This window comes from Muntiacus reevesi, chromosome 14 (assembly GCF_963930625.1).
Source record: "Muntiacus reevesi chromosome 14, mMunRee1.1, whole genome shotgun sequence".
Lineage (NCBI taxonomy): Eukaryota > Metazoa > Chordata > Mammalia > Artiodactyla > Cervidae > Muntiacus > Muntiacus reevesi.
Window position 1 is genome coordinate 38,755,565 of NC_089262.1, and position 27,151 is coordinate 38,782,715.

The following is a 27,151-nucleotide window of genomic DNA, read 5'->3' on the forward strand; positions in this document are numbered from 1 at the left end:
ACAAAGGAAACTATAAGTAAGGTGAAAAGACAGCCCTCAGATTGGGAGAAAATAATAGTAAATGAGGAAACAAAGGATTAATCTCAAAAATATACAAGCAACTCCTGAAACTCAATTCCAGAAAAATAAATGACCCAATCAAAAAATGGGCCAAAGAACTAACAGACATTTCTCCAAAGAAGACATACAGATGGCTAACAAACACATGAAAAGATGCTCCACATCACTCATTATCAGAGAAATGCAAATCAAAACCACAATGAGATACCATTACACGCCAGTCAGGATGGCTGCTATCCAAAAGTCTACAAGCAATAAATGCTGGAGAGGGTGTGGAGAAAAGGGAACCCTCTTACACTGTTGGTGGGAATGCAAACTAGTACAGCCACTATGGAAAACAGTGTGGAGATTTCTTAAAAAACTGGAAATAGAACTACCATATGACCCAGCAATCCCACTTCTGGGCATACACACTGAGGAATCCAGATCTGAAAGAGACACGTGCACCCCAATGTTCATCGCAGCACTGTTTATAATAGCCAGGACATGGAAGCAACCTAGATGCCCATCAGCAGATGAATGGATAAGGAAGCTGTGGTACATATACACGATGGAATATTACTCAGCCGTTAAAAAGAATTCATTTGAATCAGTTCTAATGAGGTGGATGAAACTGGAGCCCATTATACAGAGTGAAGTAAGCCAGAAAGAGAAAGAACATTACAGTATACTAACACATATATACGGAATTTAGAAAGATGGTAACGATGGCCCTATATGCAGGGCAGAAGAAGAGACGCAGAAGTACAGAACAGACTTTTGAACTCTGTGGGAGAAGGGGAGGGTGGGATGTTTCGAAAGAACAGCATGTATATTATCTGTGGTGAAACAGACCACCAGCCCAGGTGGGATGCATGAGTCAAGTGCTCGGGCCTGGTGGGCTGGGAAGACCCAGAGGAATCGGGTGGAGAGGGAGGTGGGATGGGGGACCGGGATGGGGAATATGTGTAACTCTATGGCTGATTCATATCAATGTATGACAAAACCCACTGAAAAATAAAAAAAAAATAAAAAATTAAAAAAAAAAAAGAAAAAAAAATTATGTTGAAAACAATAATAATTTTAAGTGGCTTTAGAAGCCTCAATAAATTCTAGAATTCATCAACCTACCAATATTATTTTTTCAGGCCTAGACTTTTCTTTTCTTAGTCCTTAGATTTTTTTTTCTTTCTTTGATTTTCTGTATATGTTATTTTGTAAAATCGAGGCTTTTGGCTATCTAGAAATCACCTTCAGGATTATTTGAGACTAGAGAGACAGAATTTTTAAAAAAAAAGTACATTTTATATCATTGATTTTGGATTTGAGCCATCTTCTGTTTGGGCCTTGATAAAGGATACCTTACTAGTATTTCTGCTGCCTCTGATATGGGCCTTCCTGAAAAGGCCATATCATGTTACATGTCTCACATCCTGCCATGTTTCCTTTCCTCATTTGCAGACACTCTAAGGCCTTTCTTAGGTGGCACTGGTGGTCAAGAATCCACCTGTTAATGCAGGAGACATAAGAGATGAAGGTTCTATCCCTGGGTCAGGAAGATCGCCTGGAAGAGGGCATTGGAACACACTTCAGTATTCTTGCCTGGAGAATGCCAGGCAAGACAAAGAAGCCTGGTGGTCTACTGTCCATGGGATCGCAAAGAGTCGGATACGACTGAAGCTACTTAACATGCATGCAGGGCCTTTCTACTCAAAGTGTGGCACACGGACCAGCATCATTAGCATCATAGGGCAGGGTGGAGGGCTTGTTAGAAATGCAGACTCTCAGGCCTCATGCTAGGCCAACTGAGTCAGAATGGACATGTTAAAGGGAACTTCAGTTTCCTTCTGAGTATGTAGAATTAGAGCAACACTGCTTTCAGATGACAGGCAAGAAAATTTTCACAAAGGTCTTCTTATTTTCACCCCTCTAACTATATTCTCCCTAAGAATCAGGTTGTTGGACTTCTAGTAGAAAGAAAGTTTATTTCAAGGCAAATAAAAGAAAATTTCAGAGGTTCCTTTTAACTGAATAGTGATCATAAGCGTGAACTAATATTGACAGAGGGATTACTACATACACATCTTTAAGTTTATTTTAGCTGAATAGTAATCATAAGAATGGACTAATATTCAGAGGGATTACTATATACATGGTGCACATCTCTAAGTTTAAAGATTTATTCAATCTTCTTGTTATCATAGTGATGTATTTATCATTATCATAATTTCCATTTTACAGATGAGAAATTTGAGGCCCACATAGAGAAAAATTTCTTAGCCAACATCACACAGCTCTGCAGAGTCAGATTCCATATCAAGCCCATTTGATTTTAGGCTTTACATGATGATGCTTTATGCTTTACGTGATGATGTCAAAACTGCCTTCTTTGATGACAGAAAGACATTTAAACAGGTCGCAGTGAAGCTAAAAATCCCCCATACCATAATATTTGTCTTCTTTTTCAGGTTCATGCTCTCTGAGTCTTTTAAGCTGTGGCCCCTACCACCTGTTAATATTCCTGTCCACACCCACCTCTCCCGCACAAAACATCCCCGTGAGTGTAACACAAACATTCTTTTGCTCTATGTCTTTTGCTTCAATTGTGAATTGCTTGTCACGAACTTTTCCATAACATACTAGCTTACGCTTAATCCTTCCGGCTTCTGTCTGCTCCTCTTTTCTGCCTTGTCTTGATCTTTAAATCTGCCATTCAATACTGTTTTCCTTTCAACTAAGATCCAGTTTTTTCCTCCAGTTACAAGGCCTGTAACTTAGGTAAACACTGTTCCTGATATGACTAGCCCTGGACTCGTACCTCATGGCCATCCCTGGGCACAATTTCAGGGTTCAAGCTGAATCTGGTTCTGAGAGCAGGAACAGAATCTTCTTTCAATAAAGGCTCTTTCAGTGTAGAACACTGTCACATTTTACCTTGTTCTCTCTGTTCTTTTACCTTCACTGAGATGTTTGCTTTTATGCTTTCAAAGGCAGGAGTTAAGAGTTCCACACAAGTTTACATCTTTGTGACATGTGGAGTTCATCTACATCTCCCAAGGCTTTACTAGAACAAAGTACAACTTTGTCATGATCATGTTTTCAAGTGATAAATCTTGGTGGTTTACTATGTTGAATTATACTCCTAATATTGTGGATGGTCTGGGCTTTGAATACCCATTAGAATTCTTAATCCTCTTTTTAATCATTTAAACTGTGAATTCTTTTGTCTGTACCAATCGCCTAGCTCATTTTATTGCTATGACTGATGTCCTTCATTTGTTCCAGTTTTATAGTTTTATCTGACAATGTTCCCCATACCCCTAGACTTTGATTTTAAGGTTAGTATAAACCTGGCAGGCTTCCAGATGATTTTGTGCAATATATCCCATAACCAGGTGTTCATCACTCTGGCAGATTAATCCTTGGTGCAGCAACCAGACCCCGTCTGTACCTCTATTTATTTAGCTAACCATTATTTTTCCAGTCTTCTTTTTATCTACAAAATTCCCAACTCTTCTAAAATGCGAGCATGGATGCCACCTTGTTATCAACAAATCCTTTAGTTCCCTGCTTAAAGCTCTAATTCCTAGAACTATTTCCTGAATATCTTCTGTTTATTTCATTCATCCCTATTCAACATTAAAAGCAAGTGAACGAGCCAAAGGATTTATTCATCTATTTATCTTCAAACTACATTTTCTGAGTGACCTTTGTTCCAGATAGAGTGATAGACCAGTAAATTGGTACGTCCTAGCGGACTCTGCCTGAGATGAGGGGGTATTCATTCCAGGAAGCTAGAACAATTACTATTATCTAAGTTATACAAATTGCTGTCTCCATTCTCCTGTTTCTTCTTTGTAGATCCATTGACTTAAGTTCTTCTAACTCTAGAAGACCCTTTTTTCTTTTCAAAGAAATAGGACATATAGTTTTCTTTCTAGAAATTATACATCTCTTCTCAAAGGATCCCTCCAATGGATCCAATTTCGTTCTCCTTCTCTTCCTTTGTGTAAAATTCTTTTGCTGAACTTGATCTAGTTTAATTCCCCTCTGGCTTCTCAAAACCTTTTCCCTTTCCATTTCTTGCTTAGGCTGCTTCTTTATGTTATCCAAGAAGTCATTTTTTTTTCTTTCAGTTTAGCAAAGGATAAAAATTTGTTAATTTTAGTCTCTTAATTTCACTAATTTAATTACAGCTACCAACATATTTTTTTATTTCTTCTAGAAAGAAGACTGTGAAAGTCGCTCAGTCATGTCTGACTCTTTGCAGCCCCATAGATGATACGGTTCATGGAATTCTTCAGGTCAGAATACTGTGAGTGAGTAGCTGTTCCCTTCTCCAGGGGATCTTCCCAACCCAGGGATAGCACCCAGGCCTCCCACATTGCAGGCAGATTCTCTATTAACTGAGCCACCAGGGAAGCCCAGAAAGACTAGTAGAGTCCCTATATCAATTCTCTCTCTCCTTGAACCCTAGGAAAGCTATATGAGCAAACAAATAAGATATGGAGGTCTTTTTAGGTGGTCCTAGTACCTTCTGAAATTCCTGCATGAATATGATCAGCACCTACCACTAGGATGACAGTTTTTAAACTATCATTGTTAAATGTAGGCAACAAATAGAGGCAGTTAATTAACTTTTTCCTTTTTTTTTTTAAAGAAAATACTATTTTTCCTCTTGTTTTACTCCTCCTAATTTGTGGGTACCTGCTGTATGAACTCCTAGTTGACTTCTGAAATTCCTTCTGCGCATGTGTTGCTTTTTATTTTTTGGCCATGTGCTGTGGCATGTGGGATCTTAGTTCCCTGACCAAGGATTGAACCTACACCCCCTGCAGTAGAAGCGTGCAGTCTTAAACACTGAACTTCCAGGGAAGTCCCTTGAGTGTTACATTTTAGTGTATGGTGACTGTTTATGAACTACTTAAAGCCATTATGTGGTTGAAAATTACATATTCCCATTTGAGGACTGATACTTTAAAGAGAATGTTACATGGTACAGAAGGTGCCGTGGGGGCATGTGAAAATTAACAAATGTGAATTACCAAGAGACCAGTTTTACTGTAATATTTTCTTTCAGAAGAGAAAAGTAATTCCATATAAAATCTGAAATGAATTTTCCAATACATTAAATAAACTGAAAAGTTTATATGCATTTCTAGTAGAAAGTTGATTCTTCTTTCTTTATATGGCCTATGTAACATGAAATTACTCATTCCTTTATGTTAATATGCTATACACACAACCTAATGATAGAGGCCCAGGCTGTCTACATCAGATCAGATGTACTTGTACTGTTCATAATGGATAAGCACGACACACAAACTAATTTCTACAGGATATATTTAATTCAGAAAGCTTTATGTCCATAATCCTCATCACATAGATCTTTTTTACATACAGAAAGAAATGGAAATTGCAAAATACCTACCTTCAAATAAAATTAAGAATGGAACACAAAGTGAAGTTGGCAAAAGAAATTTTTCACTAATTGTGGTTTCAAAGAATTTAGAGTTCTCTGAACCTTTTGTGACTTAATTTTAAAACTTTTCTTATTTTTAAATGAAGTAGATTTCTTAAGATGTGAAAGGAGTAGTTGAGGATGGAAAATTTTGAAGTATAAAAATTATGGTTTCATAAAATTAGAAGTGCTTTAAAATTGACCTAACAGGGACTAGCGTGTTGATTGGTACAATGGGAGGCATATTTCATTTAATCAGAAAGTGTCATTCTAAAAAGTGCAATAGTTCAAAAAATGTGTTTATTGCTTTGCAGAAGAATTCTACCCTTAGTTACTAGCATGCAAAAAGTCCAGGATCAAAATCTTATTTCCTGTTCAAAGTGTATTCCCACTTTTCTTATTGTTTTTCTAATTGGAGTATACTTGCTTTCCAATACTGTGTTAGTTTCTGCTGCACAACACTGTGGGTCAGTTACATGTATACATATATATGCTTCCTCTTAAGCCTCCTTCTGATCACCCACCATTCCTCCCTCTTAGGTCATCACACAGCACCAGGCTGAGTTTCCTGTCCTATGCAGTTCTCTATTTAACACATGGTAGTATAATATGTGACTGTTACTCTTGTTGGTTTTGATACAACTTAGAGTACTCTACAGTTAACACTGCTCTTTCCCACTTGAGAAAACTGAGTCCTGTACAGATTAATTTACTCATTCATAATTATGTAAAAATGATATTGAAGGATGTGTATATGCTTAATTTTAAGCTAAATTCCTAAAGTTATGGATAATAGACATTAGCAGTCTCTATATTTTAAGGAGTTTCAAGAAGATGTTAGACACCACCTTCAGGACTAAAGAGATAACCAATTGGATCCTTCAGCTCTCCTCAGTATGGTATCCTCAGGCTATATGAATAGAAGACTGGCACTTGATGAACAAGATTTTGTATTTCATGAGTTTTTGGTTAGTGGAGAGTCTGAAAGCATTGCACCTTCTCTCCTCTCTGACGAAAGGAGAGTGGCTTCTATACTGCTCACACAAGAAAGGATTCTAGAGGGTACCTAATAGTAAGCCAAGAGTTTTCTAAATAAGGAAACACTGGCATTTCATTCCCTAGTTGGATGTTTGCTGAGCATCAGAAAATTTCAAGCCTATTTCTTGGTGTACCAAGTAGATCATGATAAGAAAGTGCTTTGGAAAAACTGACACCTGAATTCAAAGGCAGAATGAGTATATATTCTAGTTTCTGCTTCAGTCAGTTCAGTTGCTTAGTCATGTCTGACTCTTTGTAACCCCATGGACTACAGCATGCCAGGCTTCCCCATCCACTGCCAACTCCCAGAGCTTGCTCAAATTCATGTCCATCAAGTTGGTGATGGATCTAGCCATCTCATCTTCCATGGTCCCCTTCTCTTCTGCCTTCAATCTTGCCCAGCACCAGGGTCATTTCCAATGAGTCAGTTCTTCCTATCAGGTGGCCAAAGTTTTGAAGCTTCAGCTTCAGCATCAACCTTCCAATGATTATTCAGGACTGATTTCCCTTAGGATGGACTGGTTTGATCTCCTGCAGTCCAAGGAACTCTCAAGAGTCTTCTCCAACACCACAGTTCAAAAGCATCAATTCTTTGGTGCTCAGTTTTCTTTATAGTCCAACTTTCACAGCAATACATGACTACTGGAAAAACCATAGCTTTGACTAGATGGACTTTGTTGGCAAAGTAATGTCTCTGCTTTTTAATATGCTTTCTAGGTTTGTCATAGCTTTTCTTCCAAGGAGCAAGTGTCTTTTAATTTCATGGCTGCAGTTACCATCTGCAGTGATTTTGGAGCGCAAGAAAATAAAGTCTGTCACTGTTTCCATTGTTTCCCCATCTATTTGCCATGAAGTGATAGAACCAGATGCCATGATCGTAGTTTTTTGAATGTTGAGTTTTGGATCAACTTTTTCACTCTCCTCTTTCACTTTCATCAAGGGACTCTTATTCCTGGATAATTTTAACTGTGCGAGTCAGGTTAAAACAGTTACCAATAATAAGGAAAGAAGAGATATTAGCAGAAAAATGTCACACTTTCCTATTATTTGACATGAAAATAACATATGAATCCAGGGTCAAGTAGATGTGGTGAACAGATATCAGATGTTAAGGAGATGTAGTGAAAGGTAGTCATGTTGAAGCCATCTTGAAAATACATCACCCAAGAGCATGAAGTAACAGAGTGGAGTTGCCCTAATCAATAGCTGAAGACTGTGGAGTGTGTTTCCTGGAATTAAAGATGAAAGAGATCAGAGTGTAAGGGGTCATGGTGGAAGGTTATTTTATATGTGCAAAATACATCATTTCCTACCTACAGGAGGATCACATTTCTTGCCCAATAGACTCCACACATCTCCATTGACTCTCTTTGCTAAAGGAATGTAAACAGCAGTGGCATGTGGCATGTAATACTCTCAATTAAAACTTAAGGGTCATATTGTGTTTCTTTTGTAATGGTCACAGCAGGTCCCAGATAAAGGCTGCTTCTTCCTTTCCAAGTCCCTGGGTCCCAGAATAAAGAAGCTGAAAGAAAAGATGATGCCAGCAAGCAGAGAACATACAATGAAAATGAGATATAAGCTTTTGTTATTGTAAGCTGCTAAGATATGGGACTGTTTCTTGTCACTGCACAATCTAGCAAAATATGACAGATGTAGTCACTCAGAAAAAGCATCAGTAGGAGAATAGTATGAATGTTTTTTATGTAGGCCTCTAAAGAAACCATATGGGCATCTCACAAAAGAGCATGAATTTGAGTGCCTGCTTATTGGAGTCGTCTGTGGCAACCTGTCAAGAAGGTAAATACATAAGATTTTTGTTTATTTTTTCCTCCAAAATTCTTTTTTCTTTCCCAGAATATCAGTGAAAATGGGATATTTAGAGGCAAGTGAGTGATTCAGAAAAATATAACAGAAGATCTAGAAAGAGTAAAAGAGCAAAGGATTGTAGCTTACTTCTCTCCTCTGCAGTATGAGTGAAGCCTGAACTTGGAAGGCAGAGAGAGACTTTTATTTGGAGACAAGATCAGAATTGACATTTAAAGTGGACTGGACTAGGTTTTATAAAAGAAAAATGAGTCTCAGTGACAAAAATGAGAATCTTCATGTCACATGAAAACCTAGGAAGCCAAGAGGTCTCAACAATAATCTCACTAATCAATGCAGAATGAAGATTGAGGTAGAGGTCAGAAAAAAGTTGTATTGAATATACCCAACAGGGTGTAGATTGTTCAATATGCTTGTTATAGTTTATGCAGTTTGTTGGTGACAGAGCTGGGACTGGAATTCAGGAATCTGAACTATAACTACAATACTATTTTGAACATTTATTTCTTAAAGGATATGGTTCAGGGGAATTATATTAATCAAATAACAAAAGGCAAACTTGAGAGATGATTTCTTTGGCAGGACATAGCATGAAGCACTATGGTAAGTGAAATTTTAACTCATCTTTCTGCCACTGATTGAAAATTTTGTCTCTCTAGAGTAATAATGAATACCTATTACTATATTATATTATGATCATATGAAATTTCTTCCTAAGGAAAAAATATTGTTACCTATACCCAGAATTGTCTTTTAGCTATCATACTTCTACTTGCTAAAGCAAATATTTGCTGAAGAAATATTAAGTACAAGGCTGTATTGGATAATTTGTCTCTTTCCTCCCATCTGATGATATTGCTTCTATAGCAGAGCACTTCTAATCAAGGACATTGTGTAATTATTGAATTTCATTTATAACTTCAAGTATTTCCCACTTCTGTGAAGTACAGTTTGGTATTAGGCTCTAAACCAAAAGTCTGCGTTGGAAAGACATTTGATAGTGTAAAGCCATTTTACTTTATTTTCTTGCCTAATAATTTTCTGCATTGAGTGTTAAAAATTATGAATCCTTGCCCATGGGACTTTAAAAATATGTTTATAACATGTTCATTCCATAGCTTATAAATAATTATCAACTTAAAAAATCATCTAACTAAAACAATAAAGATTTTAGCCTTTTAACTATAAAGTAGAGTAATTAAAAAATGGATGCATGGAATATCTAGGCACACTGATGAGAAAGAGAAAGGGTCATTTAGTGTGTAGAGAGAGGGTTGGAGAATGTCTGGACTCATTTATCTACTCAAAATATTTATTTAGTTTTCACTGTGCCCATGACTATGTCAAGATCTCTTCTCTTAAACTCAATATGTAGGGTATGAATGGGTGGGCAAGGAGAATCAATGAAGGTAGAAAAGTGTCCTGGTAAGCACCACAAAAGAGGAGGTGAGAGAAGAAATCCAACGGAGCAGAGGATGGAAATCTAACTCTGCCTTGAAGTATTTCAGAGAATGTCATGCACATGTCATAATGGATAGGTTGAACTTACCCAGTGAATGATAGTGGAAAAGCTTCAGGCAGAAGGCCACCAAATACAAGAATATGTGAACATCTCGTGATGAGAGAAATGAATTGTTGTAAATAGGAAAGCAGTGAGAAACAAAAGTGAAAGGGTAAATAACCAAAAGCATGTTGGGTCTTATATATTACGCTGTTTGAGTTTGACATCCCAGACTTGAGGCAGGAGGAGCCTGGCGTGCTATAGCCCATGAGGTCGCGAAGAGTCGGACACGACTTAGTGACCGAACTGCAGCAGCTACACCACCACGGCAGTGGGTAACCCTGGCCAGTTTAGAGGGCTAGCGTGCAGAAGTAATTCATGCTTGTTGTGTTAGTTTGCCAGAGCTGCCGTAACAAAGTACCACAAATGGGTGGGGAATTAAACAATGGAAGTGTATTGTCTCACGGTTCTGGGGGCTAGAAATCTGAGATCAAGGTGTTGGCAGAGTTGGTTACTTCTGAAAGCTGTGAGGAGGAATCTGTTCTATGCTTTCCCCTGGTTTCTGATGGTTTGCTAATATTTTTCACGTTCCTTGACTGTAGATGTGTCACCCCGACATCTGCCTTCATGTTAACATGGTGTTCTCCCCATGACATAGGTCTGAGTCCAAATTTCCCATTTTTATAAGAACACCAGTAACAATGCACAGTGGCCTGCCCTACTCCACTATGACCTCAGTTAATTACATCTGCAGTGACTGTCTTTCCAAATTAACTCACAATCTAAAGTACTGGGGGTTAGAACATCAATACATGATTTTGGGGGAGACACAATTTAAACCAAAGCAATAGTATTGTATTAAACATTTTCAAAAGATTATCCTGGTGGCATTATTGCAGCTGGTATTTGGGGAACAAGATTGGTTTCCGGGAGATCAGTGAGGAACCTCTTGTCATAATCTAAGAAAGAAACAATATTGGCTTGAACTAAGGCAGTAGCTACCAAGAAAGGAACAAGTTTTATAAATATGTAAGAGATAGTATTGACAATGTGGACAATAATTTTATTTAGAGTTTGATAGCATCAAAGGAAGCTGGAATGACTGTTTTCTGGATTTAGAAATTGAACAAACTGGAATTATTAATAGGTGAAGGAATGTTGTAGAAGAAGATCTGAGCCAAGATCATGAGCTTAGTTTTAAGGTCCCTGTGGGACATCCAAGTAGACATATGAAGCTGACAATAAGACATATGAGTCAAAAGCTCAGGTTAGATGTTGTACTTTTGTATATCAGGACAATCAAGATGGTAACTGACACTGTGAGGAGATAAGAGAAAATAATCAAAGAAGCAGTAATATTTAAGAAATGGTTTTGTGAAGAGAAAGCCATACATAGAGGTAGCAGAAGAATAAAAAAAAATATTATTCTAGAAACCAGGAGTGTTAACAGAAAGGAAAATAGCAGAGCTGCAGCAACTGGGGATAATTCATTGGTGAGGTTAGCATAGGCAATTTCAGTGAAGTGTGGTGAAGATGCAGCACATATACATTTAACCTGCTTGAACTCAGATGCCCTCCTTATTATCAATAATGATAATTATTATTGTTATCAATAATAATTATGATTACTATTCTCGATTAAATAGCATGGGCAATTCTGCCTGACATCCCATTCAATAAGAATATGTGTAAACGTCCAAAATAAGCATTAGGAGATATATAGCTTTGTTGCTTTCCCGATTAGTTTGGGTTGCATGTGGTTCTGTAAATAAGAACCTTGTCGTGCTATAGATGGGGAAACAGTGGAAACAGTGGCTGACTTTATTTTTCTGGGCTCCAAAATCATTGCAGATGGTGATTGCAGCCATGAAATTAAAAGACGCTTACTCCTTGGAAGGAAAGTTATGCCCAACCTAGATAGCATATTAAAAAGCAGAGACATTACTTTGCCAACAAAGGTCCATCTAGTCAAGGCTATGGTTTTTCCAGTGGTCATGTATGGATGTGAGAGTTGGACTGTGAAGAAAGCTGAGTGCAGATGAATTGATGCTTTTGAACTGTGGTGTTGGAGAAGACTCTTGAGAGTTCCTTGGACTGCAAGGAAATCCAACCAGTCCATCCTAAAGGAGATCAGTCCTGGGTGTTCATTGGAAGGACTGATGCTGAAGCTGAAACTCCAATACTTTGGCCACCTGATGTGAAGAGCTGACTCATTTGAAAAGACCCTGATGCTGGGAAAGATTGAGGGCAGGAGGAGAAGGGGATGACAGAGGATGAGATGGTTGGATGGCATCACCGACTCAATGGACATGGGTTTGGGTGGACTCCGGGAGTTGGTGATGGACAGGGAGGCCTGGCGTGCTGTGGGTAATGGGGTCACAAAGAGTCGGACATGACTGAGCAACTGAACTGAACTGATGCTATATAATTCCAGTGTTAATAAGTTATTTTAACTTTTGTTAAATTTGTTTAGCCTTTGGTCTTCAGGCACAAGTAACCTACTTATCAGCTAAAACCAAACAAAGCTATCTATCCTTTCAATACTGGGGAAAAAAAAAAAAACGGATAAGATGGATTTAATGAGAAAGCAAAACAATCTTCAACTTGATGTCCTCCTAGTAGGTTTGCAGCAAATTTACCTCTGAAAGTTTTATCTTGTGTGATGATTTTAGGGACATTGAGAGCAAAAATGGGAATAAAATGGATAGAAAATGTAAAAATGGAGTGAAACAAATAGAATAATTAGTTTATATAAATCATATAAATCAGTTGAGTTGGTTGGTTGATTCAATAAAATAACCTAGCCTTTTAACTATTTCTGATTATGCTATTTATGGGAGGAAAGTGTTGTCATCACCAGTAGCACTCATATTTTAAGGAAACTTGGAAGGGTTTTGTGTTATGTCAGAATTATGTTTGTATTATCTGATGTTCAATTTCAGCATGCTAACATCAAAAACTGCAGGTACTCCTTTCTTCCACAACTTCCCAGGATCTTAAAATCTGAAAACAAACTAAGAACTGAAAATGAGTTTATTTCTTTGTTTTACTGTAAAAGCATATAAGAATTAATTATACTGGGATAGTTTAATCTTACAGGTAAGAAGATGGACTAGTTGACTTCAGAGGAATTTTACACTTTCATGATTCTGAGGTATTAGAATTTTCTAAGAAGGATAAGTAATGGTGACTTCTGAATATTCATGAATAGAATCTATTGTGTTGTAGAAAGGATGGCTTAAATTAATTTCCTTAGAAGAGAAATTTGAATGGTGGTTGGTGCACATGGGCCAAAATTTAGAGATCAAGTTATGGATTTTGTACTTGACATGAAATAAGGAATGAAGACTAGAATGGATAGCTAACTCTGAATATAGAAAGATGTTATATGGGCTTCCCTGATAGCTTAGCTGGTAAAGAATCCACCTGTAATGCAGGAGACCCTGGTTCGATTCCTGGGTCGGGAAGATCCCCTGGAGAAGGGCATGGCAACCCACTCCATTATTCTTGCCTGGAGAATCCTCATGGACAAGGATGTCTGGCAGGCTGCATTCCATGGGGTTGCAAAGAGTAGGACATGACTGAGCGACTAAGCACAGCACAGCACAAGTCAAATATATTAACAATAATAGTAGCAAGGGGGAAAGAATTTGTTGATGACAAACTATTTGATTTAACAAAGAGGAAAGGAAAAATATCTGAGAGGAAAATAAAAAAGAATAATTTTTTATACAGTAGCCATTAAATTCAAATGACTTGTACCATGCAAAGATAATTACATGAAGAAAATCAGATAGTTTACATATGCTGATAGATTCTTTATTTCTTCCTTCCTTCCTTTGTTTCTTAGTAGAGAATAAATGTTTTTTTAAATGCTGTATCTGAAAAATTGCAAACAAGATAGAAATTCTATAGATAGGATGAGTAGATCCAAGTAGCCCTCAACAAATGGAATGCCAGTGGCTTGTTGAGTTGACTACAGAGCAAAATTCTATAATGTTCATCACCATTTCCCCACCAGTTTTAATTTCTGAATTGACAGAACTTCTCAGAACATGGTTCCCCTCCATCCCATTTACTTTCTCTGAGAGCAGCTTTCTGTGGCATAGTCATGGCCAAACAGCTGTGAACCTGTCTTGTTTTGGATGCTAGAGCTACCTGGTTAATAAACTAAAAAGTTTCTCTGTAGGCAGCAGGGCCAGGACTGGAGTGAGGCACCCTCCATGTGCTCAGCAAAGCTGATAGTTTCTTAATGTTCTGTAACCTTCCTGCATAAACATTTATGATCCTTTGCGGTCACAATGAAAGCAACTACTCTTTAAAGCAGACTCATTGGTGGAATTGATGAAATATTTGTAAAGTAAGTGAGATAAAGAAGTTATAGCAGCATTGAGTAATATGCTAATAAACTATCTGTGGAGATACTGACATACTTAGATTAGTTCACACCATGATGTTCCAGAGATCTTATTTCTATAGAACAACAGGAGAAGGTAATGGAATCCTAAGAATGGGTAGGCATCTCTACAGAAAATGCCTGTTTCTAATCCTCAGGATTTCAAAACTTAAGGAGGCTTTGACAAACATGTCTCAACAGATCTTGAGAATGACAGCGGGAAAGGGGGAAGACACATCAGAAGAAACTATCTTCATGATATAAATTATTTAGAAAAGCTTCCCTCACTCTGAGATGAGAAGGCACACTTTATTCAGATTTGGCATCTAAAAAGCAATAGGTTTTGCTGACTGAAATTTTTAAGCACAGAAAGATACTCATACAATTTTTTCTCATTTTAGTTTTTAAGTCTCAAAACCAAACCACTATAACTGAAAGCCAGCTTAAGTTTTCAAATGAACATTTGCTACCAATTAGTTTATAATGAGTATTTGTCTGAAATGTTTAATGACCATAAGAAAGCTTTTAAAATTGGAAAACTTTTATGTTTTGGACTTATGTTACTCCGCCTGACTTATTAGTGTACCAAGGTTGATCACCCAAAGAGTTCATAAGGTTTAAACGTGAGGGCTTGTCTCTCCAACAGGATGACAGATCTGCGTCTTTAACATCTTGCATAGGAAATCTTTTAAACAAAGGGTGGATCTTAATTGCTTGTTTTGTACTTAAACCTCACACTAATCCCATTGCCATCAATAGAAAGTCTCTGTGTGGATTGTGTGGGCTGCCCATTCACAGAGCTATTGAGAAAAGGAAATGCCCCTTTATTTTGTCGTTAAGGCCAGTTTTCTTAACTTTTTTTTTTCTCTTGGTCTAATTAGTACCTCAAAGAATCCTTCCTGATTTTATTGGGTATGCTTCTAAAGTTTCACCATTAAATGCAATGTTTACTCTAAGTGTTTCTGTTCTTACTTGATTAAGACTTCTTTTTTTTTTTTTTTTTTTGGTTTTGTTTTTTCTACACAAATGAGTAATTTTATTGAATGCCACATAGCATACATTTACAGGGTCATAGGATTTTTTCCATCGTAATCCATTCAGCAAAGAATCTTAGAATACTGGATTTTCTAATTCAGAATCGTGGGGGAGGGGAATATCCACCCTCTTCCCGCCCCCCCTCACCCCCGTTTTCTCTTAGTTCTTTTGGCTGGTCAAATAATTACATAAGACAGATTAACAGTAGAATATCAAATGTATCACATACTTATGGAGAATTCATATAAGCTTGAAGAATTCCAAAGATAGTTAGGCAAGACGAGGTATGTAAGTCATTTGGCATTCGGGAAAACGAATAAGGAAGTATTGGTCTGGAACTTCAAAATTTACAGAAAGATGAAGGGAATTGTTTGTTAAATAAATGCTTGCTGGGTCATCTAGAGACAATGGGATACAGAGAGGGCTTTGATCAAATGGACCTTGCTAGGTTCTTTGCTATCTACCACAGCTAGTTCATACTTTACAGTTATCTATGGTGATAGCGCCTTCCTAAACAGGCCTTCTATCTTAAGTTTTTTTTTTTCTTTTTTTTCTTTTTTAGGTAGTTAGGGGGAAGTCAAAGGTTTTTCCTGAATCTTTTGGGTCTTGCTTGTTTTCAGCTTGAAATAATCTGCGTGCCAGAGTGGTACATCTCTGGGTGGCTTGCACTAAACCCCAGCAGAATCATCTTTGCATTATTTGGAGAATCCACTTGGTCATGATTTTTTTTTTTTAACTGACATTTCTGAATTGTATTTGATAATACTTTATTCAGGATTTTTTCACTTAAAGCAAATTGACACTTAATTCTGCTTTGAATATTGGGTTTGTTCTAGTCTAAAAAATATAGCTTTTCCTATTTTTTCATCTAAGAATTCAAAATTTTGCTTGTAGAATTTCTTTTTTTTTTTTAATTATGCCCTTATCTGTCATTATGTTCTTTTTCTTCTGTAATATTTATTTGCTCTTATTTTTTTGCCTTTTAGTCAATTTTCCCAGAAATACATTTTATTAATCTTTTCAAAGATTAAACATTAAAAATAATCTCTAGTGTTACTTTGCTTTCTAGTTCATTAATTTCAATTCTGTTATTTTCTTGCTACTATTTTCTTGTATTTACTCAGTTTTCCTATTCTAGCTTTGAATTTAATGTTGGTTCATTATTTTTCCATTTTCTCCAATGTGTTTATTTTAAGGCTATACATTTCCTTTTAAATGGTATCTTAGATGAGTCTTAATTTGTACTATTTAAAGTATCTCTAGGTATTTCTCACATAAATACATTTTAAACCATAACTCATTTAGAATTTTTACTAATGCCAAAGAAACTGAATTGAACAGCTAACAGAGTTTTGTCAAGAAAACACTGTGGTCATAGCAAACATCCTCATCCAACAGCACAAGAAACGACTCTACACATAAGCATCACTAGATGGTCAATACTGAAATCAGACTGATTATATTCTTTGAAGCTGAAGATGGAGAAGCTCTGTAGAATCAGCAAAAATAAGACATGGAGGTGACTGTGACTCAGATCCTGAGCTCCTTATTGCAAAAATCAGATTTAAATTGAAGAAAGTAGAGAAAACCCTTAGGCCATTCAGGTATGACCTAAATCAAATCCTTTATGATTATACAGTGGGAGTGACAAATAGGTTCAAGGGATTAGATCTGATGAGTGCCTGAAGAACTATGGACAGAGGTTCATAACATTATACAAGAGGCACTGACCAAAACCATTCCAAAGGAAAAGAAATGCAAGAAGTCAAAATGGTTTTCCAAGGAGACCTTACAAATAGCTAGAAAAGAAGAGAAGGGAAAGACAAAGGAGAAAGGGAAAGATGTACCCAGCTGAATGCAGAGTTTCAGAGAATAGCAAAAAGAGATGAAGCCTTCTTAAGTGAATGATGCAAAGAAATAAAAGAAAACAATAGAATGAGAAAGACTAGATACTTCTTCAAGAAAATCTGAGATATCAATGGAACATTTCATGAAAAGATAGGCACAATAAAGGACAGAAACAGCAAAAACCTACAGAAACAGAAGAGATTAAGAAGAAGTGGCAAGAATACACAGAACTATACAAAAAATGGTGTTAATGACCTGAATAACACAATGGTGTGGTCACTCACCTAGAGCCAGACATCCTAGAGTGTGAAGTCAAGTGGGCCTTAAGAAGCATTACTATGAAGAAAGCTAGTGGAAGTGATGGAATTCCAGCTGAGCTATTTCAAATCCTAAAAGAAGATGCTGTTCAAGTGCTACGCTCAATACGCCAGCAAATTTGGAAAATTCAGCAACAGCCAAAGGACTGGAAGAGGCCTGTTTTCATTCCAATCCCAAAGAAAGGAAATGCCGAAGAATATTCAAACTATCATACAATTGTGCTCATTTCACATGTTAGTGAGGTAATGCACAAAATCCTTCAAATTAGACTTGCAGCAGTATGTAAACTGGGAACTTCCAGATGTACAAGCTGGATTTAGAAAAGGCAGAGAAATCAGAGATCAAATTGTCAACATTTGTTGGATCATAGAAAAAGCGAAAGAATTCCAGAAAATCTTCTGCTTCACTGACTATGCTAAAGCCTTTGACTGTGTGGATCACAACAAACTGTGGAAAATTCTTGAAGAGATGGGAATACCAGATCACCTTACCTGTCTCCTGAGAAACCCGTACACAGGTCAAGAAGCAACAGCTGAACTAGACATGGAACAAAGAACTGGTTCAAAATTGGGAAAGGAGTAAGTCAAGGCTGTGTATTGTCACCCTGCTTATATAATTTCTATGCAAAGCACATCATGTAAAATGCCTGCCTGGCTGGATGACTCACAAGCCGAAATCAAGATTGCTGGGAGAAATAGCAATAATCTCAGATATGCAGATGGCACCACCCTAAAGGCAAAAAGTGAGGAAGAACTAAAAAGCCTCTTGATAAAGGTGAAAGAAGAGAGTGAAAAAGCTGCTTTAAAATTCAACATTCAAAAAACTGACACCCAGTCCCATCTCTTCATGGCAAATAGATGGGGAAAAAGTTGAAACAGTAACATATTTTATTTTCTTGGGCTCCAAAATCACTGTAGATTGTGAGTGCAGCCACAATATTAAAAGACACTTGCTCCTTGGAAGAAAAGCTATGACAAACTTGTCATATTTAAAGGCAGAAACATCACTTTACTGAGAAAGTTCAAAGCTATGGTTTTTCCAGTAGTCATGTTTGGATGTGAGAGTTGGACCATAAAGAAGGCTGAGTGCCAAAGAATTGATACTTTTGAAATAATGTGTTGGAGAAGACTCTTGAGAGTTCCTTGGACAGCAAGGAGATCAAATGAGTCAGTCCTAAAGGAAATCAACCCTGAATATTCATTGGAAGGACTGATGCGGAAGCTGAAGCACCAATTCTTTGGCCACCTGATGAGAAGAGCTGACTCAATGGAAAAGACCCTGATGCTGGGAAAGGTTGAGGGCAGGAGGAGAAGAGGGTGACAGAGGATGAGATGGTTGGATGGTATCATGACTCAATGGACATTAGTTTGAGGAAACTCTGGGAAATAGTGAAGCACAGGGAAGCCTGGCATGCTGCAGTCCATGGGGTCACATGCAAAGAGTCTTAACATGATTTAGCAACTGAACAACAACAACAGAAGATAATATAGTAAAATTTTTCCTTTTGACATCTTTCATATATTAATATATGATCTGCCTTATATTATCTCTGGATTTTGCTAAAACTTTCTTTTAAACTGGCATTTCATCAGTTTAAATAAATATTCTTTTCTTGAAATTGAGTGATTCCCTAGTGGCTCAGACAGTAAAGAGTCTGCCTGCATTATGGGAGATGTGTGTTTGATCTCTGGGTCAGGAAGATCCCCTGGAGAAGGAAATGGCAACCCACTCCAGTATTCTTGCCTGAAAAATCCCATGGATTGAGGAGCCTGGCAGACTATAGTACATGGAGTTGCAAAGAGTCGGACATGACTGAGCGACCTCCCTTCACTTCATTCTTGAAATTAATGTGTATTGTTTATTTTTTAAGGCACAAAATGCCCACACGCAATTACTGGATTGTTAGATGAATATATTATTTGGTTCTTTTTTGTACTTATTCTTTGCTTTTTGATTTATAACTTTTCATGAAAAATTTAGTAAGATTGTCTTTTTTTTTGTCCAATTTTTCAGATTGTCCTTATAATGTTATTAATTTTATTTGATGTATTTCAGTATCACCTGTTGCATAAAACTACATGATGAGTGGTTTATTCCGTTTATCATTATGTCTTATCTGTAATCTCCATTGATGCTTTTACCCCAAATTCTATTTTTCCCTAGTATTTATACTGGTAAACACACAGTTTTTTGATTTAAAGCTACCCACTTTCTCTTTGATAGATGCTTGCTTGGTCTGCCAACATTAAATGGTGGCTGTCAGTGAGGTAGGGAGTAAGAGTGAGATAGGGCAATTCTTAGTGAGTGACTTTGTACTCTCTGCATCTGGCAGATAGTTAAAGCTAATACTCTTTTGGGATCTGAGATCCTGGATCTTTCACCTGTAACTCTCAAGCATCAGGCAATGCATTCCTTTCCCCCACATTTAGGGGCAATTTTCTAGGGTAGGATTTAAAGTGGCTCTGCTCTCTGTCCATATCTGGTTCAAGAGAAATAGCCATAAAACCTAGACCTATGCAAACCCTGGGAGGGCAGTCCGGTGCTGGAACAGCAGCAGATTCCTGTCTCCAGGATCACTATTATTCTAATTGCATCTTGGTGATGTCTCAGGCAGGACACCAAGAAGAGCTCTTGGTGTCCTGTTGAAGCTGAGTCCCTCTAGACAGAAGAGGGTATGTGTGTATGTTAGTCACTCAGTCATGTCAACTCCTCGCGCCCCCATGGATTGTAGCCTGCCAGGCTCCTCTGTTCATGGGATTCTCCAGGCAGGAATACTGGAGTGGGTAGACATTCTCTTCTCCAGGGGATGAAGACTTCCTTCCCAACTCAGGGGTGAAACCCAGGTCTCCTATATTGCAGAAAGATGCTTTACTGTCTGAGTTACTAGGGAAGAGGGTAAGCACTCATTATTTCAACACCCCCCCCCCCACACACACACACACACTCTTAGGAAGGAGGAATTGGGAATCTTAGCACTATTTTCCCAAGGACTTCTTCCTCAAATGTTCCTCCTACCCCCACACTGACCCATTTTCTATTTATTATGAATATGGATATAGTTAGACTTATTTTGGTCATTTTATTTCAGTCTGTTTGGTGACTTTCTTGTCTTTCTCTGAATATATTGGATTAATGGAGTTTTCATCATTTCCTTTGTTTCTTCTTCTGGTTTCAAAGTTACACATACTATTACATTCATTTGAATGGCCTTCCGTATATATTTAAAATATGTAAATGCACACAACTTTTTTATGTTTCCAAAAAAGTCTAAAAGTGATCAGTCCCTTAACTAGTATAGGAGCATGAGTGCTTTAATATCTCTCCAAACCTGCCATCCTTTCTTTTGTGTTATTGTTATTGCACCTTGCTTTTAAACCCTAAACAAATAGTTATTTATATAATTAAATACTTACTTTGTTTAATTTAACAACAAATTTTTACAGTACCTCACAGCACTTCTCGATTCTGATTACACCCTCACCCAACTCCCATTTTTCTTTTTATTTTACTAATTCCTTTGTTCATTATTTCTTGTTATTCTGTTTCTGGAGGAATCAATTTTGTTGTTGTTGTTGAAGTACATCCTTTACTAGTTATTTCAGCAATGGCCTTTACCAATAAACTTTTAAAGTTTCTGTGTACCTTAACATGTCTTTTTAAAAACTCTATTCTTGAATGGGAAATGCCATTCCTATAATTGAACTGTAAAATATATATTAAATAGTTTAAAGGATAAACTGAAGTACATCCGAATAGATGTTCAATTTGAAGATAAAACTGAGGCTATCACCCAGAGCACAGTTTATGAAGGAAAACTTAAAACACATTCCATATAGGATTAGCTCCTATGTATTCCTAATAAAATTTGCAGAAGCTCAGAAGACTGAGAATGAACAGAGAGACAGTGACAAAGTATTTCCCAGGATTCAAGAAAATTACATTGCCTGCTCTGTCTATGAGTGAATTTGTATATATTACCCTGCTGCATTTTATGTGCCTTTTTAAGATAAGGGTACATGTCTTTCTTAAAGCCTGGACATTTCATTTTTTGTTTTTTCCAAATTGACTTAAAAAAATGGCACTCTATTTTTTTTTTTTTTTATGGATTATATTCCACTGTTTACCTTCTTGCTTGTTCTCAATGATAGCAAACTCTTTCCTATCCCAGACAAGAGGGTTTTAGTAGTTCAGGACCAGTTTTTATGTTATATTCTCAGTCTGTTGTTTCTGTATCACATATGTAGTATAAATTTGGACTCCATAGCTGCATGTTCCTCAGCTTTGGGGCTCTGATTTCTCCTGGGTGGTGTTATCTCTGCTTATAGCTTGCTTTTGAGGGGAGGGGTACTCATTTTCTGGGATAAATTCCTGTGTTGGTTGACGGAGCATTTCTGGTTCCTGTTGATGGCAGAGCAGTTCTCTGCTTCTCAGCGTTATTCAACAAGGCCTGTTCCAAGTCCCTGCCTGCACAGTGACTGTGACCTAGATCCTTATAAGACTTTATTAACCATCCCAGGTCCCAAATTTAATGCAATTACTAACAAATCAGCATTTGTTGGTACCAATTTGCTACAGACTTTAAATTTCTCTTCATTTCTGACACCTAGAATTTGTTCAGTTTTGTTTAAAATTTCAGCTTTATTAAAAATAGTTTCACTGCATTTTGGCAATTTTTGGCATTTGGCATCTTGCATTTGGTTATTGTTTGTGCTTGGACTTCTTGGTGCATTTCACATCTTCAGTCTTCCATATACTCTATGTTTCCTCTGAAAACTTAGTACTTGGTAATATTTTTTTTTTTTTTAATTTTTATTTTTTTTATTTTTCAGTGGGTTTTGTCATACATTGATGTGAATCAGCCATAGAGTTACACGAATTCCCCATCCCGGTCTCCCATCCCACCTCGCTCTCCACCCGATTCCTCTGGATCTTCCCAGCCCAACAGGCCCGAGCACTTGACTCATGCCTCCCACCTGGGCTGGTGGTCTGTTTCACCACAGATAATATACATGCTGTTCTTTCGAAACATCCCACCCTCCCCTTCTCCCACAGAGTTCAAAAGTCTGTTCTGTACTTCTGCGTCTCTTCTTCTGCCCTGCACATAGGGCCATTGTTACCATCTTTCTAAATTCCATATATATGTGTTAGTATACTGTAATGTTCTTTATCTTTCTGGCTCACCTCACTCTGTATAATGGGCTCCAGTTTCATCCATCTCATTAGAACTGATTCAAATGAATTCTTTTTAACAACTGAGTAATATTCCATGGTGTATATGTACCACAGCTTCCTTATCCATTCATCTGCTGATGGGCATCTAGGTTGCTTCCATGTCCTGGCTATTATAAACAGTGCTGCAATGAACATTGGGGTGCATGTGTCTCTTTCAGATCTGGATTCCTCAGTGTGTATGCCTAGAAGTGGTATTGCTGGGTCATATGGCAGTTCTATTTCCAGTTTTTTAAGAAATTTTCACACTGTTTTCCATAGTGGCTGTACTAGTTTGCATTCCCACCAACAGTGTAAGAGGGTTCCCTTTTCTCCACACCCTTTCCAGCATTTATTGCTTGTAGACTTTTGGATAGCAGCCATCCTGACTGGTGTGTAATGGTACCTCACTGTGGTTTTGATTTGCATTTCTCTGATAATGAGTGATGTTGAGAATCTTTCCATGTGTTTGTTAGCCATCTGTATGTCTTCTTTGGAGAAATGTCTGTTTAGTTCTTCAGCCCATTTTTTGATTGGGTCATTTATTTTTCTGAAATTGAGCTTCAGGAGTTGCTTGTATATTTTTGAGATTAATCCTTTGTCTGTTTCCTCATTTGTTATTATTTTCTCCCAATCTGAGGGCTGTCTTTTCACCTTGCTTATAGTTTCCTTTGTTGTGCAAAAGCTTTTAATTTTCATTAGGTCCCATTTGTTTATTTTTGCTTTTATTTCCAATATTCTGGGAGGTGGGTCATAGAAGATCTTGCTGTGATTTATGTTGGAGAGTGTTTTGCCTATGTTCTCCTCTAGGAGTTTTATAGTTTCTGGTCTTACATTTAGATCTTTAATCCATTTTGAGTTTATTTTTGTGTATGGTGTTAGAAAGTGTTCTAGTTTCATTCTTTTACAAGTAGTTGACCAGTTTTCCCAGCACCACTTGTTAAAGAGATTGTCTTTTTTCCATTGTATATCCTTGCCTCCTTTGTCAAAGATAAGGTGTCCATAGGTTCGTGGATTTATCTCTGGGCTTTCTATTCTGTTCCATTGATCTATATTTCTGTCTTTGTGCCAGTACCATACTGTCTTGATGACTGTGGCTTTGTAGTAGAGTCTGAAGTCAGGCAGGTTGATTCCTCCAGTTCCATTCTTCTTTCTCAAGATTACTTTGGCTATTCGAGGTTTTTTGTATTTCCATACAAATTGTGAAATTATTTGTTCTAGTTCTGTGAAAAATACCGTTGGTAGCTTGATAGGGATTGCATTGAATCTATAGATTGCTTTGGGTAGAATAGAATAGCCATTTTGACAATATTGATTCTTCCAATCCATGAACACGGTATGTTTCTCCATCTGTTTGTGTCCTCTTTGATTTCTTTCATCAATGTTTTATAGTTTTCTGTGTATAGGTCTTTTGTTTCTTTAGGTAGATATACTCCTAAGTATTTTATTCTTTTTGTTGCAATGGTGAATGGTATTGTTTCCTTAATTTCTCTTTCTGTTTTTTCATTGTTAGTATATAGGAATGCAAGGGATTTCTGTGTGTTAATTTTATATCCTGCAACTTTACTATATTCATTGATTAGCTCTAGTAATTTTCTGGAAGAGTCTTTAGGGTTTTCTATGTAGAGGATCATGTCATCTGCAAACAGCGAGAGTTTCACTTCTTCTTTTCCTATCTGGATTCCTTTTACGTCTTTTTCTGCTCTGATTGCTGTGGCCAAAACATATTTTTATGTCCCCATCCCAGAAGTAGCTATTAGTTATGTCTTCCTGAGATCTTTAAAACTTCCTTGATATGCCTTTGTGCTTTCTTTTCTTTTTTTTTTTAAATATTATTTTATTAGTTGGAGGCCAATCACTTTACAACATTTCTGTGCTTTCTTCTGTATCCTGGCCCATTCCATTTCTTAGGATGTCTTTGCTGTGCTATCCACTTCTCTGAACACCACCATCATTTAGGGCTTCCAAGGTGGTGCTAGTGGTAAAATCCGCCTGCCAATGCAAAAGACTGCCAATGCAAGAGATGAAGGTTCAATCCCTAGGTCGGGAAGATCCCCCTGGAGAAGAAAACTGCAACTCACTCCGGTGTTCTTACCTGGAAAATTCCATGGACAGAGGAGCCTAGTGGGGTACAGTCCATGGAGTCGCAAAGAGTTGGAAATGATTAAATACACACACTCACACATACACACACAGCCCATTTAGGGTCCCCCGAGATTATCCACCTGGATTATACTTTTTTCTACATTCTAGCTCAAAGTGATCTTTTCCTCCCCCCCCATGAAATTCCTGGGGCATTTAATCACCTAAAGTCAGCATTCTGTACTTATTTAATATCAGGCATTTCTTTTCTTTTCATGCATTCCTATCTGACTTTACCATGTAGCCTGTGATCTCTTTAAGAGAGGGAGTATGAATTTTAATTTCTTAATTTCTCTTTTAGCTTCAAGCTCTGTGCAATATACAGCTTTGTTTAGTAGGTTCTCAATAATTATTAGATTTAATAGTTCAATCCTTCACTGACTTTAATGTTCAGAGCACATAATGGGTTGTCATCAAACATGTAGATTAATATTTAATCAAGTAAGTAAGCAACTCCTCTTCTCTGCCATTTTAGTGTAGTAAAGAATGTGCCTTGGAGTTAACATATCTGGGTTAAAAATCAATTTCTATTACCTATGACTTAATGATTCTCGGCAACTCAGTTAACTTTAAAGAGTATCTTTTCCCTCATTATGAAATGGGAATAATGATGTATATTTCACAGTATTGTTATAAGAATGAATGAGGTAATGTTTGTGTAAATATTTTTAAAAAAATTGACACAGTAGACAATGTTAGTTGCTATCTGAAAACTTTAAATAACTAAGGAGTGATAAATATCTTAGAAAAAAAGGATGCAATATTTGGGATAAGAAGGGAGATTGAAGAGGGGAAAGATACAATTTCAAAGGAAAGAAACACAAAAGAATAAAAATATAAATTAAAAAAGAATTATTGTATTGAAAAACTAGAGCAGAAAAATTATGGACTCTTAGAACACATACAGACAGAATAGAATAGAAAAAATATAATATAAAAAAAGACGATTTGACATATAATGTTGTAAATAATTGAGATCCACAAAACTAGTAAGAAATAGTACCTTAATATATTTGAAAACTATTCTTTTGCTTCAAAATTAGTTGCCAAAAAGTCATTTACCTTTTATACAACCAACTGTTTTTTTAATTAATTCTCCAAAATAATTTTGGAGGTAAGGGTGTTAGTAAATATAACCTGAAATATTATAACAAAGTTACCCATATTGCTTTGATTCATGTTTCCTTTCACATTTTAATTTAAAAATCTTATTCAAATATACTTAAATATTACTATCATGCCCATATAAAACATAAAGAATTTTTTCATACAATTTCATTTTTCTTATGATTAATGTCTATTTGCAGATAAGCAAATCAGCCCTGAAAATATTTTTTCTCCTTTAATATGACTACTGAAAATTAGTGCTTCAATAATTTGGCTAAAAAATCTAGTTTAAACACAGAGCCATGACAATAATAGAGATGGAAATGAATCCCAGACTCGTCTATGTAAACGAGTCAGTAATGACTTTCAAAAGACACTGGTTACAATAGACACTGATGTTAGAGAAATTCAATGCAAAGATATCTTTTATCATTGCAACCAATATTAGACCATATTGACTTTATACCAAAGTGTTTCACTCATAGGCTGGTTTCTAGGGTCCATGAGAAAAGGAAAGCCAACAACTACTAGAAGAATGCTGGGGTATGATAAGTCTTTCAATGTAGTGATTTAAAAATTTGGATTTTAAATAGTAATATTTAATAATAATATTACTGGTGGCTCAGTGGTAAAGAATCCACCTAGAGACACAGGAGGCATGGGTTTGATTCCTGGTGGGGAAAATCTCCAGGAGTGGGGCATGGCAACCCTTTCCCATATTCTTGCCTGGAGAATCCAATGGACAGAAGACCTGGTGGGGTGCAGTCAATGGTGCTGCAAAAAGTCAGACATGACTGAAGCATTTAAGCATGGCAAAAAACATGAGGACACTGGGGCTTACCAAGTGGGGCTAGTGTTAAAGAACCTGACTGCCAGTGCAGGGGACATAAGAGATGCGGGTTCAGTCCCTGGGTTGGGAAGATCCCCTGGGGAGGGCATGGTAACCCACTTCTGTAATCTTGCCTGGAGAATCCCATGGATTCTTGGAGACTGGTGGGCTACAACCCAAAGGGTTGCAAAGATTGGACACAACTGAAGTGGTTTAGTATACACACATATGAAGATAATGAAGATCCCCTGGAGAAGGAAATGGCTACCCACTCCAGTATTCTTGCCTGGAGAATCCCATGGACAGAGAGCTTGGCAGGTGATAGTCCATGCTGTCACAAAAAGTCGGACACAATTGATTAACATTTTTTCACTTTATAAGGATAAGTTAGATAGATAAGAA

The 27,151-nt window shown here is 37.0% G+C and overlaps 1 long non-coding RNA gene across 3 annotated transcripts in view; it reads left to right on the top strand.

Moving 5' to 3' along the window:
- The first annotated feature begins 2,504 nt into the window (after positions 1-2,504).
- The window catches only part of LOC136146482 (uncharacterized), a 41,258-nt gene continuing 16,611 nt past the window's right edge, over positions 2,505-27,151 (top strand). The window contains exons 1-2 of one of the 3 annotated variants that reach the window (XR_010658993.1): positions 2,505-2,602; positions 4,265-4,354. This is a non-coding gene — a long non-coding RNA (uncharacterized lncRNA). Of the gene's footprint in view, positions 2,603-4,264; positions 4,355-8,009; positions 8,339-27,151 lie in introns of those variants that run through there. The other 2 variants (XR_010658994.1, XR_010658995.1) reach the window with 2 other exon arrangements.